The following is a 14,117-nucleotide window of genomic DNA, read 5'->3' on the forward strand; positions in this document are numbered from 1 at the left end:
CACTGTTGCGCACGCTATGTGCACGAACCACGTTCCTATACAAAATTTCGTGGGATTGCCCACGGTTTGTATTAAAACGTGGGCCGTGGATGTAGCGTGCGCAGCAGTGGCGCCCCGGCCTTACGATATTGTGTTACATGCGTCGTGTGCAAGTATTTTATCTACATATTTTGTGTTGTTCCATCTGTGTTGGCAGTGGCGTAGCTAGGCGTGGGCGAAGTGGGGCGTCGCCCACGGCCTCCCGCCCCAAGGGGGGCCTCACGCGAGGCCCCTTCGGGCACATTGAAAGAAAAGGGCCTCGCAGATGCGACTTCGCCCACGGCTAGATTAATTCACGCTACGCCACTGTGTGTAAAGCCCCCTCCAGACTATGTGCGTGAATCGCGGCGCGACGTCGCGGAGCGAACATATCGCGAAGTTGACGTATGACTCCACACTCGCACACTTCATGGCGATTTCGCAGTTTGGTTTGCGTCAATATGATCGAGTTTAACTGTTAGTTATCTATGACATCATACGTGATTTAGCTGTTTTTCTATTTATTTTATTGTAAAACCGTAAAATATAGCTGCTTAATATATTATAATAATCATAATATAATTCATATTTATCTTGCCACAGAGGAGCCAAAATATTGTGTAATGTGGAGTCTTGCAAGTTCGCGCTTCGCGTCTCCTTTGACGCGGGCCGAAATACCGACAAAAAACGGAGAACAAGGCGCGAAGGCGTGAACAATCTGCGAAATCGACGCCACACTTGCGTTCGCGGCTTCGCCCGCGATTCACGCGCATAGTCTGGAGGGGGCTTTAGGGGGAACTATACTTGGTCAAACCAATTTGTCAGCCAGTAATAACCATTTTTGGTGCTAGTACTAGTGTAAGACAAAGATAGTATGATTATCTCTGTCTATGATTGAAATACAGTCCTTTGACAAACTATAAAAGGTAAATATTGCATTATTTTGCTACTTTGGGGTGATCGTCAACTTTGGACGCATAGAATGTCGAATCCAGCAACATAAGGGCCCCCCCACATCTGGCGTCTTTCGAGCGTCGGTGTCTGTCGGCGTCGGTCCAGCGCTATGGAAAATGACGTCGCTGCGCAGTTGCGTCGACGCTGCGTCGACGTTGCGTCGACGTCGGCCATAGAATTGTAGACGCTGACGCTCGAAAGACGCCAGATGTGGGGGGGCCCTAAGTAAAAACTAGTTTGATGTATTTAAAAGGTACTTAAATACAAAATACAGTACGTAGCGGCCCCCTTTTTTAAAGATCTAGAAGACAGTAAAAGTTAAACCATGGGCTTACCAACTAGTAATATAGGTATTAGGTACTGTTAAGAGAGAAAACACCATACATCATTAAATACAGGATTTAATACATAAAACACGGAAAACAGGCGTAGCTTCAAGTAAATCACACTCCGACGCAGTAACGGCGGTCGATCCTCCTCTGACAGTCCGGGTCGCGCCAATCGTAATGTCACAATTGACACCGACCTTAGAGCAGCGTTCGAGCAAACCACATAATCGGTTATCAGTTCGGCCTCCTGATGAAAAACCTTCGCCCACGAAGGTCAGCAAGTAGCACCACAGCACTTCCATCTTCGCGCACCTCCCCAATCGGTTAAAGGGAATCGTGACGTAGCCTACTGGTACTCAGCGACTCCGTTGACTGGGCTACAAATATCAAAACATAAGCTAATTGGCATCTGTTACAGTGCCAAGTCATATGCTGATGGATGAGACCCCTTTAGGCCACATCAGTATCTTTTTTTTTTTAGTAAGGCTCTTTATGCACTTTAGTAATTATTGTAGTTTTTTTTTTATGAAATTATCACGGTATCATTAATTTGATCATCAGCTCTCAAGCAATAAACAGTCGTCCGCTCATAGTATATCTAACCGTGTACTATCTCTTTTTATTTTATTTTAGGAGAATTAAAGAATTATCATGTAGTCAAGAGTGACCCTTTACAGCAAATGTCATATAGACACATATCAGTTCTTAAATGAAACATGATGTAGACAATATTCAGCTCTCTAAGCAAGTATCAACTCCTGAAGAAAAGCATCAGGTAGACAAATTTAAATTCTTAAGGCAAACATCTTGTAGTCAACTAACTGTCAGCTCATTAAGCAAACATCTTGTAGGCAACAATCAGCTCTTGAATCAAATCTCAACTTCAAAAGGAAAGCATCATGTAGACAAATAAAATATTCGCTCTTTAAATATTTTGTAGGCAACTCTCAGCTCTTAAAGCAAATAACAACTTCTAACTGAAAACTGTAGACTACTTTCAGCCTTTTTTTTTATCTTATGGATAATTAATAAGCTCTTAAAGCAACCATCCTATAATAATTGTCAGCTCTTAAAGCTAACACCAAGTATTAACTCCTGAATTAAAACATAATGTAAAACAAATATTAGCTCTTTAAAACAATCAGCATGTTGAGTCTACATTGTAGATAACTGTCAGTTCTTAAAGCAAACATCTTCTCTATTGAGATTCTAATTGTCAGCTCTCAAAGGGATAACAGTTACTGAAGGAAAACATCATGCAGATGTCGTAGATAAACTATCAGCTCTTAGCACACACATCTCAACTAGACTTTTATTTATTTGTTCAGCTGTTTGGGTAACTTTAAATCATGGGCTCTCTATAAGCAACTTTAATTTATGGGCTCTGTAAGCTAATTGGTATTATAGAGCTCTTTAACAGATTTGTAACATGACCTCTAATTTTTTAAGCATATTCGTAACATGGGCTCTTTAAGCAGATTTGCAACATGGGCTCTTTAAGCATTTGTACCATAAGCTCTTTAAGCTGATACGTTTTATGGACTCTTTAAGCATATTCGTAACATGGGCTCTTTAAGCAGATTTGCAACATGGGCTCTTTAAGCATTTGTACCATAAGCTCTTTAAGCTGATACGTTTTATGGGCTCTTTAAGCATATTCGTAACATGGGCTCTCTAAGCAGATTTGTAACATGGGCTCTTTAAGCAGATTCGTAATATGGGGCTCTTTAAGCATTTGTACCATAAGCTCTTTAAGCTGATACGTTTTATGGGCTTTTTTTAAGCATATTCGTAACATGGGCTCTTTAAGCAGATTTGTAACACATGGGCTCTCTAAGCATTTGCATAATAGGCTCTTTAAGCTTACTTGTATAATGGGCTCTCTAAGCATTTGTATCATAGGCTCTTTAAGCTGATACGTTACACGGGCTCTTTAAGCTTACTTGTATAATGGGCTCTCTAAGCAATAGTATCATAGGCTCTTTAAGCTTACTTGTATAATGGGCTCTCTAAGCATTAGTATCATAGGCTCTTTAAGCTGATACGTTACACGGGCTCTTTAAGCTTACTTGTATAATGGGCTCTCTAAGCAATAGTATCATAGGCTCTTTAAGCTTACTTGTATATTGGGCTATTTAAGAATTTTTGTAACATAGGCTCTTTAAGCATTCGTATCATGGGCTGGCTAGGCTGATACATCTCACAGGCTCGCTAAGCATTCGTATCATCGGCTCGTTAAGCTGATACGTCTACAGGCTCGCTAAGCATTCGTATCATCGGCTCGTTAAGCTGATACGTCTCACAGGCTCGCTAAGCATTCGTATCATCGGCTCGTTAAGCTGATACGTCTCACAGGCTCGCTAAGCATTCGTATCATCGGCTCGTTAAGCTGATACGTCTCACAGGCTCGCTAAGCATTCGTATCATGGCTCGTTAAGCTGATACGTCTCACAGGCTCGCTAAGCATTCGTATCATGGCTCGTTAAGCTGATACGTCTCACAGGCTCGCTAAGCATTCGTATCATGGCTCGTTAAGCTGATACGTCTCACAGGCTCGCTAAGCATTCGTATCATGGCTCGTTAAGCTGATACGTCTCACAGGCTCGCTAAGCATTCGTATCATGGCTCGTTAAGCTGATACGTTTCACAGGCTCGCTAAGCATTCGTATCATGGGCTCGCTAAGCTGATACGTCTCATAGGCTCGCTAAGCATTCGTATCATGGCTCGCCAAGCTGATACGTCTCATAGGCTTGCTAAGCCTCCTTTTTTTTGTGTATTTATATATTTGTATTTTATTTTTTTAATAAATATTTTATTTTTTGTATAGGTTGGTTTTTGTTGTTGTATAGGTTCAAACATTTGTATCGGTGGCTCTTTGAGCATATAGATGGGTCTTAGTCCCGCTATCACACAGGCTGCCTCAGTCTCGCAACGCCGCTCAGGTACGCAGTCTCGCACCGCCGCTCAGGTGCGCAGACTCGCACCATCGGTCGGCGCGCAGACTCGCACCGCCGCTCAGGCAGGCAGACCCGCACCGTCATGCAGGCGCACAGACTCGCACTGACGCTCAGGAAGGCAGGCCTTTGCCAGTACATTCTGCAACCATAACTCGGGGCAATAACTGTGTCATAACAAAGCATATTTGGATTCAACTTTTGAAATTATAGTTCAACTATCCTTGGCTCACTCAATATTTTCTTATAATTTATCAACATATTATTTGATCAGAATAGATTTAATGTCTCCCAGTGAAGACCTATGCCCAGCAGTGGTACATTGCACAGGCGGGTAATAAAATATTGATTTTGGCTTCAATTACATCAACATGCATCAAGATACACACACACACAAGACATGTTGCATACTCTATTGAGATCCTTGATAAAGTATTGACACTATCCCTCGTATTTATTATATTTATATTTATATATTTAGTTTTGTTAGTAAGTAATGTGAATAAAACATGTGGACAATTTATTAGCTTAAGGTGTAGGTATTCCAATACTGTATTAGCTTTAGAAATCCATCTTTCAATGTTATTTCTTCCCATAACGATATACCTAAGGTTTACCACTTTTATGACAATAGCAATAATTTTTTTAATATTTTATAACACACATGTAATGCTATTATATTATTACCATTATTCTATGACCTTGTCAGATTTTCAGTAAAATGGGATATAGTATTATTATGATTTGCTTGCATGAAACAGCCAAATACTTCAACTTGGTGAAACAAATAACTTTTGTTGTGAATACTTAACTTATTCTCTCATAGTGGTACATGCAGCATCCAACTTGGCAACTTTTGACATACTACCTGCAGTCATCTCTCACCACAGATTTCTTTTACTTCAAAGAATTCCTTGCACCATTCAGCCTGGTGAGGACTCCCCTCAAGCAGCTGCAGTAGCCATTTGTGAAGACATTTGCACATTCTAACAACACACAACATGCAACATTTAACAAACAACATAACCATGTGAGCTGTTTCTATCACATCATATTCCATATTATAATTTGTCAATTAGTTATAAGATTATTGCTTCAATTCAACTCAAGTAGTTTTTACTAAGTTTTCATGACTAAACAAGACTTAACTGGTAGGTCTCTTAAAATGACACAATTTTCAATCATCAACATAATATGAATAGTAAATAATTTAAATGAACTATTTTACAAGTAGTTATCATCAGTCATCACCATATCAATTGTCCCTATTTTATTTTATTTATTAATTCACTGAACTGACTGCCTGTTATAGTACGGTCAACATTAAAAGTAGGCACTGCTCCTTATTAACGGCACAGGCACATGTCACTTCATCCTTTCCATTTGGACATCACAGGCCTTTAGTGGCTATGCTGACCTGTTCTATTTTATTTGAAACATATTAACACATATTAATTAATTAGTGTAGGTGCATGACAATTTGAATATGTTAGGAACATGCCTCAATCGCCGCTTTGAGTATAATTTGGTGTAAGTCAATTATATATCTGACCACTCACTTGTTATGATTTTTATTATTTTAACCATGCTATAACTACAAATTATATGTGAATATCGCTCACATAACAACAATTTAATTTGGCCTTACCTTGTTCAATTTTGTATCGCTGATAATATTTCTTATACCGCCAAAACCTTTCACACAGGACAGTATTACTTACTCATTTGTATGCAATCATTCTGCAAGTACAAGGCCTCTGTGAGTATGCAGCCATAAAGCTTGTTCTGGTAAACTATACCTCCAGCATAAAACACATTTATTCTGTGAAAATATAAATGAAGCAACAACTTTATCTGAAATGACAATTATCACCATTCCATAATGTGGTCATGCTACGCTTCACACAACATTCTCAAAGGGATCATTTTAACATAGCCTTATAATACTATGTCATACAATGACCCAAGGAAGCAACTTGGTCGATCTTGCATAAATAGGCATAATAATAATAGCACACCACATAAGTACTCTCAAACTATAGTACTTTTCATCTTAGAATGTTTTAAAATATTAGTAACATAAAGCATTACTCAATGTTAAATAACCAATCTTTCATGTTGGTCATATGTAAAATACTTAATCCATTTATTTTTATTGCTAATGCTAATATTTACCAACATCAATCATAGACTAGGTGTTCAAACATAAACTCAACAGTACATCATAAGCGAAACCACTATGACTGATAAATTTCATAAACAATTTAATAATACCTTGATAGAACTTTCTGCGCTGAACGTTCACCAACACTGTTCGACATGTTCACAAACATTGTCTCCGTTATATGATTTTCATAAAATTGGGGTCCAGAATAAATATTACAGTGTGACTATAATGTCATTGCAGTAGTCTAGCTGGCATTCATAATCATAATGGTAATTTTGAATATTGCCTTTATTTGCATATTTTAAGACTAAATAATTATGATGAATGTTGTTATATGCCATTATAGCTGATATTTTAAGCTGTAAATTGTTTGCATATGTGCAAAAGTAAGTGGATACGACAACCTTTCACAGATTTTCCTTGATTGTATAATGATATTCAAGATTTGATACTATGGCACATAGTTTTTGGATTACTTACCCATAGATCATTTTTATAACTTACGTGGCTTGGACATCGTTCCAACAATTGAAACGACACGATATAGCTTACCAAATGTCGTATTCAAACTATTCTTGTTTCTTCTCATATTGGGCAAGTGTGGTTATGACGCCATGAACTACGGTGATGTACGTACACCGCCATCAATAATTTTCTTCATCAAATATGCCTTAACAAGGCTTCACCAAAGATTTATTTATAATATTCAATGATGAATGGTGCGAATATAATAGTAAAATCACTTGAACCGGCGTTCATTTGGTTAGCAACAATAAGCGGATGAACTACTGGCTTTTTGCCTTTCAGAATATATTGTGGACGTAAATTACGTATCGCGCTTCTGAACTGTTAAGAGAGAAAACACCATACATCATTAAATACAGGATTTAATACATAAAACACGGAAAACAGGCGTAGCTTCAAGTAAATCACACTCCGACGCAGTAACGGCGGTCGATCCTCCTCTGACAGTCCGGGTCGCGCCAATCGTAATGTCACAATTGACACCGACCTTAGAGCAGCGTTCGAGCAAACCACATAATCGGTTATCAGTACCTACAAAAAAACCGCCTGGTTTTGGTTTCAAAGGTAGAGTTGCATGTCATGCAAACCCTGCACAGATTTTAAAGTGACAGTGAGAAAGTACCACACCCTTCAAAACGTCATCCTTTTCCACTTTCGGCGCGATTCGGGAAATGAATTAGACATTCACTAGATATGAAATAGTAAAGATATGTGACGTTCAACCAAAAAAGGTACCTTATGGCGTTTGGCGCTTACGCTATTATTAACGCCGCGCCGCTCCAATATTATTGCGGCCGCCATAAGGTGCCTTTTGCCGTAGAACGTCACATACCTTGACTATTTCATATCTAGTGAATTTCTAATTCATTTCCCGAATCACGCCGTTTTTCTTCTTCTTTAGGTAAACCACATTCAGGTAAATCAGGTAGAAGCATCTTCTTTACATTCCGGGAAAACCCGCCACGTTATCGGCTACGATGTAGTGCTACGACGTGGCGCTACGACCGTAGCTTAGCAGTAAATGAGTTACAATATTGCGTAGGTACAATGGTACATTATACTTAAGGGCAACGCCGTATTTTAGGGCCAGCACCTTCCGCTATTTGGACATAACTATCCCATTGTAAATTATGCACAATCGGGGACATTTCCGGTGAGCCATTTCAGAAAAATGGATCTCGGTGGTCCTAACGAGCGCGCGAGCTTAGTGCCTCCCATAGAGATTTTAACCAATTACGATGCAATTAGCCTTAATAATGAAAAGGGTAAAAACAGGTAATGATAAACAATAGTAGTAAGGACAGTTAATTATTAGTTGCTGTTGTTGTGTTATAGACTAAGCTTCGCCTCCCCATAAAGATATCATATCATTTATTCAGTAATGGTCATACATTGTCATTTACCAAACTATACAGTGTGTTTTCTGTAACAGGAGCAATAAATTACACTGTAGGCTGTACGCCTCAAACTGACCAACAATTGTTCAGCAACTTTTGAAATTAACTCATGGTTTGATTTTTATTACACTTTAAAGTTTATTCTAAGACGCAATGTATTGCAAACTTTGACATGTTTACAGTGTAATAGGCCTTCCAAACCAATTAACATTTTAAGCGCCAGTTAAAACCGGAAATGGTGTTCATGTTTTTAATGTCACATGGGATATGTTATTGTAATTCTTAGTGCCAACTACGTGTATACTATTGCCAGTCTTCCTAAGGCGATGAGTGGGCTGGTCCAAGTCATGCTGGCGAATGTCCCGGAATCTTTTGCTGTTCCACTGTTTCTTGGGGAACGAACACAAGTTCGCTCGGACGTACTTTACCACCTCGAGAATAAACAGGGAGGGGAGTGTTAAAATGCGGAAATTAATAAAATGTTGGCGGTAACTTCTTGTAACTTGTTGGCGCAAAGATAACTAATTTTGGATGCATTTTGGATTTCTCATCTTAATTTGCAAATGCCGACCGTCACAATAACAATGGACGACAATAAACTTTACTTGAGCTAACTTTTTTTTCAACACCCACATTTTTAAGTGCCATGCTATTGGTCACCACTATTATGATTATCGCCTGACCATCTGCCAGACATTTAAACTTTTAAACGATATTTTCCCTTCACCGGTAATGTTTCCCATTGTACCTAACTTTCTGTATAGCTTAAATTTGTCCAACACGTGTAATCATTGTAATCAATAGTTGAGTATTGTAATTTATAAATACACAAATAGGGACTCACTTTCAGATGCAGAGAAATCAGAATTCTTTTGATATAAGTATATTTAAAACACTATATTAATAAAGCAACCGTGGTAAAGCAACCGAAGCGAGTGGTTTACTTATTGGTGTAATAAGTAATGAACACTATTTTGGTATACACATATAAAATATTAACGAAGATTCCGTCGCTAATAAGCAGTAGTTACCTGTTTTAATGCTGACGGGGATGTTTTATTGAGTGGTGCATGCATTAATAAGAAAAGTGCTTTATTGTTACCACGCGCAGGAATGTGGCCTACTTCAAGAGCGCTTTAATCTAAGGCGGTCTCGATTCTCACTACATCTTACCATATCTTACAAAACTAAGTGCCCCGCCGCGTCTGTCTGTTTACTGTATTTATGTATGTTCGAGATAAACTCAAAAACTACTGAATGGATTTTCATGCGGTTTTCACCTTATCAATAGAGTGATTCTTGAGGAATGTTTGAGTGTATATATAATTTGTTAAGCTATTGTGTAACCCGTGCGGAGCCGGAGCGGGTCGCTAGTATCTCATAGGGGCTCTGACTGAAGATAATACTATACTATTACTTATTCTGTGCTGAAAGTCTATGACGAATTTATATTCATTGTTGGTAGGCCGGGACCTGGACCCTTGACCGCAGATACGCTCGTTCTGTTATCGGCCTATACCTATCTAAAGGTCTAAGCTCTACCTATCTAATACTTATATACCTATGCGAGTTTTTTAGGCCAGTTAGGCCACTCCAACTCCAGTTGAATCGATGCTCTGCGAAATTGTCATTAATACTTAATATTTGACAAATGATATTTGAAATGAGCGCTGGTGGTGTGTGGTGTAGTGGAGTGGTAGGGGTCTGGGCGGCGGCGCGCTGCGCGGGCGGGCGCGGGCCGCGGCCGCGGCGGCGCGGTGGGCGGCGGCCCGGCAGTCGCACGCGGGCACGTGCGCGCACCGCCTTCGCGCCTCGTCCTGCGCGCCTTACCGACCGACGCGCTCAATATCTCGTACAATTATCATTCCTTCACAAAATCCTATTTAACATCCTAAATAAACAAAGTAGGAGAAACCCCCTTTTCGTTATCTCAAGTCAATCTACGAAAATACGTTAAGAAGATTTGTGGGTCAATAGGATTTTACAAAATTGCTTACATCACCTGGAAAAATCGGCGGGAAATCCATGTATGCGTTCGATAGACAGTAAGCCAAATCTTCCTGGGAATCATCTATTCCGATTGATTATTGCTTTCGTTACAGTAAAAACACTTTACAAATCTGGTGTATTATGAATAATAAATCCTTGCGTGACTTTTAGGATTACCTCCAAAAATATGAATGAAGCCAAAAAATACTTATCTGTATTAGGCTTTATATCACAGTCTGTTACTCAGTTTAACAATTAACGTACCTCGTAAATCATTTTATTTTTGCTGAACCAGGCTATAAAGGTATACTTACGGTGTAATTACTGTAATTTTTTATACAATACAGCTACAACTCTAGTCATTTTAACAAAGTAACTAGTAAGCATTAGGAAACCATTAAAGTTGGTTGGTATAGACTGTGTACTAACTTGATTTCTGAAATTGCTTTAAGTGTAACATTCAATGTTAAGGAAATAGTTTGTCAGTTGAGAGGTAGGTAGGTACCTCAAATTGGGATTAGTTATTATGTCCTTCCTCGTCGTATAATAACTTGTTATGATATAGATACCTAACGAATTGTCATGTATGTATAAATTACACAATTTATAACATTTCACGGCACGTATGGAGGTCCAAGGGGGAGGCCTATGTTCAGCAGTGGACGTCTTATGGCAGAGATGATGATGATGATGATAACATTTCACAATTAATTAATAAAACTCCTCTCATTATTTGCAAGTTATTATTAAAAACATAATATAGAGCTGTCTGTTAAGTAGAAGCTCTAACTGTTTAAAACCGGCCAAGTGCGAGTCGGACTCGCGTTCCAAGGGTTCCGTATATTACACAATTTTTAACAATCAGTGCCGGATTAAGATATTTTGATGCCCTAAGCATATCTAGGTGCCCCCTCTCCCTAGGGTCATCAAGATTACATTGATTTTTTGGTAAATTGAGAGAAGTTAATTGCCGCATTACAGCTGAGAATGGAAATCAGTCACATCATTTTATTCCGAAAATTGACAGTGCCGCAGCAGTAATGTTGCAACAGAGTACCTAATGCTGTTGCAGTCGCCACCCAAATGTCACCTTTATTATAGCTTAGAAAGTAATAGAAACGCGAGCGAAGCGAGCGCGGAAATTTTTCGATATAAAAACGCAATATGATAGACAGTTGTACATTTTTACTTTTAGTATGGGAATCAGTCACATCATTTTATCACGGAAGTTGACAGTACTGCAGCAGTAACGTTGCAACAGAGTAATGTTGCTGCAGTCGCCACCCGAATGTCACCTTTATCATATCTTATAAAGTTATTGAAAACGCGAGCGAAGCGAGCGCGAAAATTTTTCGATATAAAAACGCAATTTTACTTTTAGTCCCAACCAGGCGCGAATCCAGGATTTCATACAGAGAAGGGATGGGACAGTTTTCTATCAGCCTAGCTTCGCATAGGGCTCGATATTTAAGGGTCTCAGCGAGGTTGTTTTCATGCATAAAATATGCAAGAAAGCAGATCTTGCAATTGAATTGGCGAAGTGTGAGAAAGGCAGTAAGGCCCAGCCGCGAAAGAGGAAAGCTTGGATTTGGATCCACGCCCAAGTGTAATTAAGGCAGAAGATCAACTTTGCCGTAAAGCAGAAGGCCTCGCATAAGACCTAACGCCGAACAGCAAAAAAGTGGGTTGAAATCGAATCTATGCATGTAATCACGACTCTTCTACTGCTACCGATTGTTTCCCAAAGAATTAGGCGCCATTATTTTTGCAAATTAGCTTTTGGACAGCTAAAAAAAATCGTGTGGTAAAAACGATGTGTCTGTCCCTAATTTTAAAATTTGTCCACCTTTTTCAATCTGGCATTTTGGTGCCCCCCCCTGAACGTGGTGCCCTAAGCACGTGCTTGTTTTGCTTATTGGTTACAAAGTCTTTATTAATTCAACCATTAACACATTCAACACCAAGAACCCGACTGTCGGGTACACTGTTCGTAGCGAGTACGCGCTACATACGGCGAAACCGTGGCTACGCGCTACGAGCGTAACCCGTAGCACTTAGTGGTAATGAATGTGTTAAAGTCGACGAGTACAAAAAACTTTAAATAGCTCTCAATTTAACATTTTTTTTAAACATTATTTTTAATTTGACCTTACAATTACTCGTAAGTAGGTAAGACCGTTAAATATTTAAAATGATTATCTTATCAGAAAATTATCACCAATTACTCTAAGAAAACTACTATATCCTCGTAAGTCCTGTGTTTTTCCGACAGCAGTAGTCATAACTGCCGGCTGTACTATACCAAGTACAAACCAAGAATAGTGCTTCAGACCGAAACAAAAAGATGTCGATTTTAGAGAATTTTTGAAGTGAGGTCTTATTTTCAGTATTTTTTATGGTATGTTTATTATGTATAGCACCTCTTTAAGAAGGAAATTATTGAAAATATTTTGTACTTGTGTGAGTACATTGGGTTTTTACACAGTATAATAAAAAAAGAAAAAGGATTTATTTAATATTAAAATTAAATCATATATTTTCTCTAAACATCACTAAAGTAAAAAAAAAACTTTATTACAACATAACTAATCTTCTACTTATAAAAAGGTGAATAAAAAAAACTCTTTTCATTATTTTAATACCATACTACATCCACGGAGGTTGGATTTGGGTGCTCAAAACCTGGACTAGATCTCCAGACCTAACCCTTGCACTTTGCCCACGTCGCGCCCTTGTGCAATTGTGCTTCTACCACGGCTACGCCCACCTCATTGACCACGAGCACTTTGAAATCGATGACTAGATACACGTCCGCGTACTGCAACTTCTATTTATCTATCTTCATATTCCGAAAACGAGGAAAAGTCCCTATTTGATTCTTGGTCGGGTTCAGATATAAACATATCTTCATTATCGGAGTCCTTGAAGTCATAGTTATTGAGAAGTTGTGATATTTGTGCTTTTCATCAAACGCTAGAATAAGAAAAAAAATACTTGTAAGTTAGACCGAACGTACTACCGTAAGTACAAATTATTTTGACCAATCACAAACCTCCTTAAATATACAGGTTTCTTTGAAATATTGTTTATTTTACAATATTTATAATTTAAATATACTAATACATTCGTATGACAACAGAAAAAACAAGTGATTACTTGAATATAAACCGATTATCTTACTTCGTGCTGGCCAGCGACCTGACTGTGTGGCCATCTTGCGAAAAAGTGACACTGACACTGACAGTTGACTGTACCTGTCTAACATGGCAAAATTGACCATAGAATATAGAATGAGAATGACTGAGTCAATGTTGCCGTTGTAAAAAAACTACCCGATAAATGGGGAATGAAAAATTTGTACTTGAGTAAGTACATTAGGCAGTTACGCCATCTATGTAGTTAAAATGTCAGGTCTGAAGTGCTATCCTTAATTTGTACTTGTACAAGTACGCGGGGACTTACGAGGATATACTCTAAGTAATCCGGCACTGTTAACAATGTATTTTTTATGTGAAACGTGAGTGAAATCTCTTTAAAAAATCCGTAGGGGTCGGATCAAAACCTGTAATTAAGTCCGACTCACGCTTGACTGTACATTTCTAATAGGTTTTCCTGTCATCTATAGGTATAGACCTATTTTATGTATTTTTTAAAATTTTAGACCTAGTAGTTTCGGAGATAAGGGGGGGGGGGGAATGGTCATTGTTTGCCTATTTTCTTGAATAACTTCTAAACTGTTTATTCGAAAATTATAAAAAAAAATATTTGAGATACCTTACAATA

Source organism: Cydia fagiglandana, chromosome 4, assembly GCF_963556715.1.
Source record: "Cydia fagiglandana chromosome 4, ilCydFagi1.1, whole genome shotgun sequence".
Classification (NCBI taxonomy): Eukaryota; Metazoa; Arthropoda; class Insecta; order Lepidoptera; family Tortricidae; genus Cydia; species Cydia fagiglandana.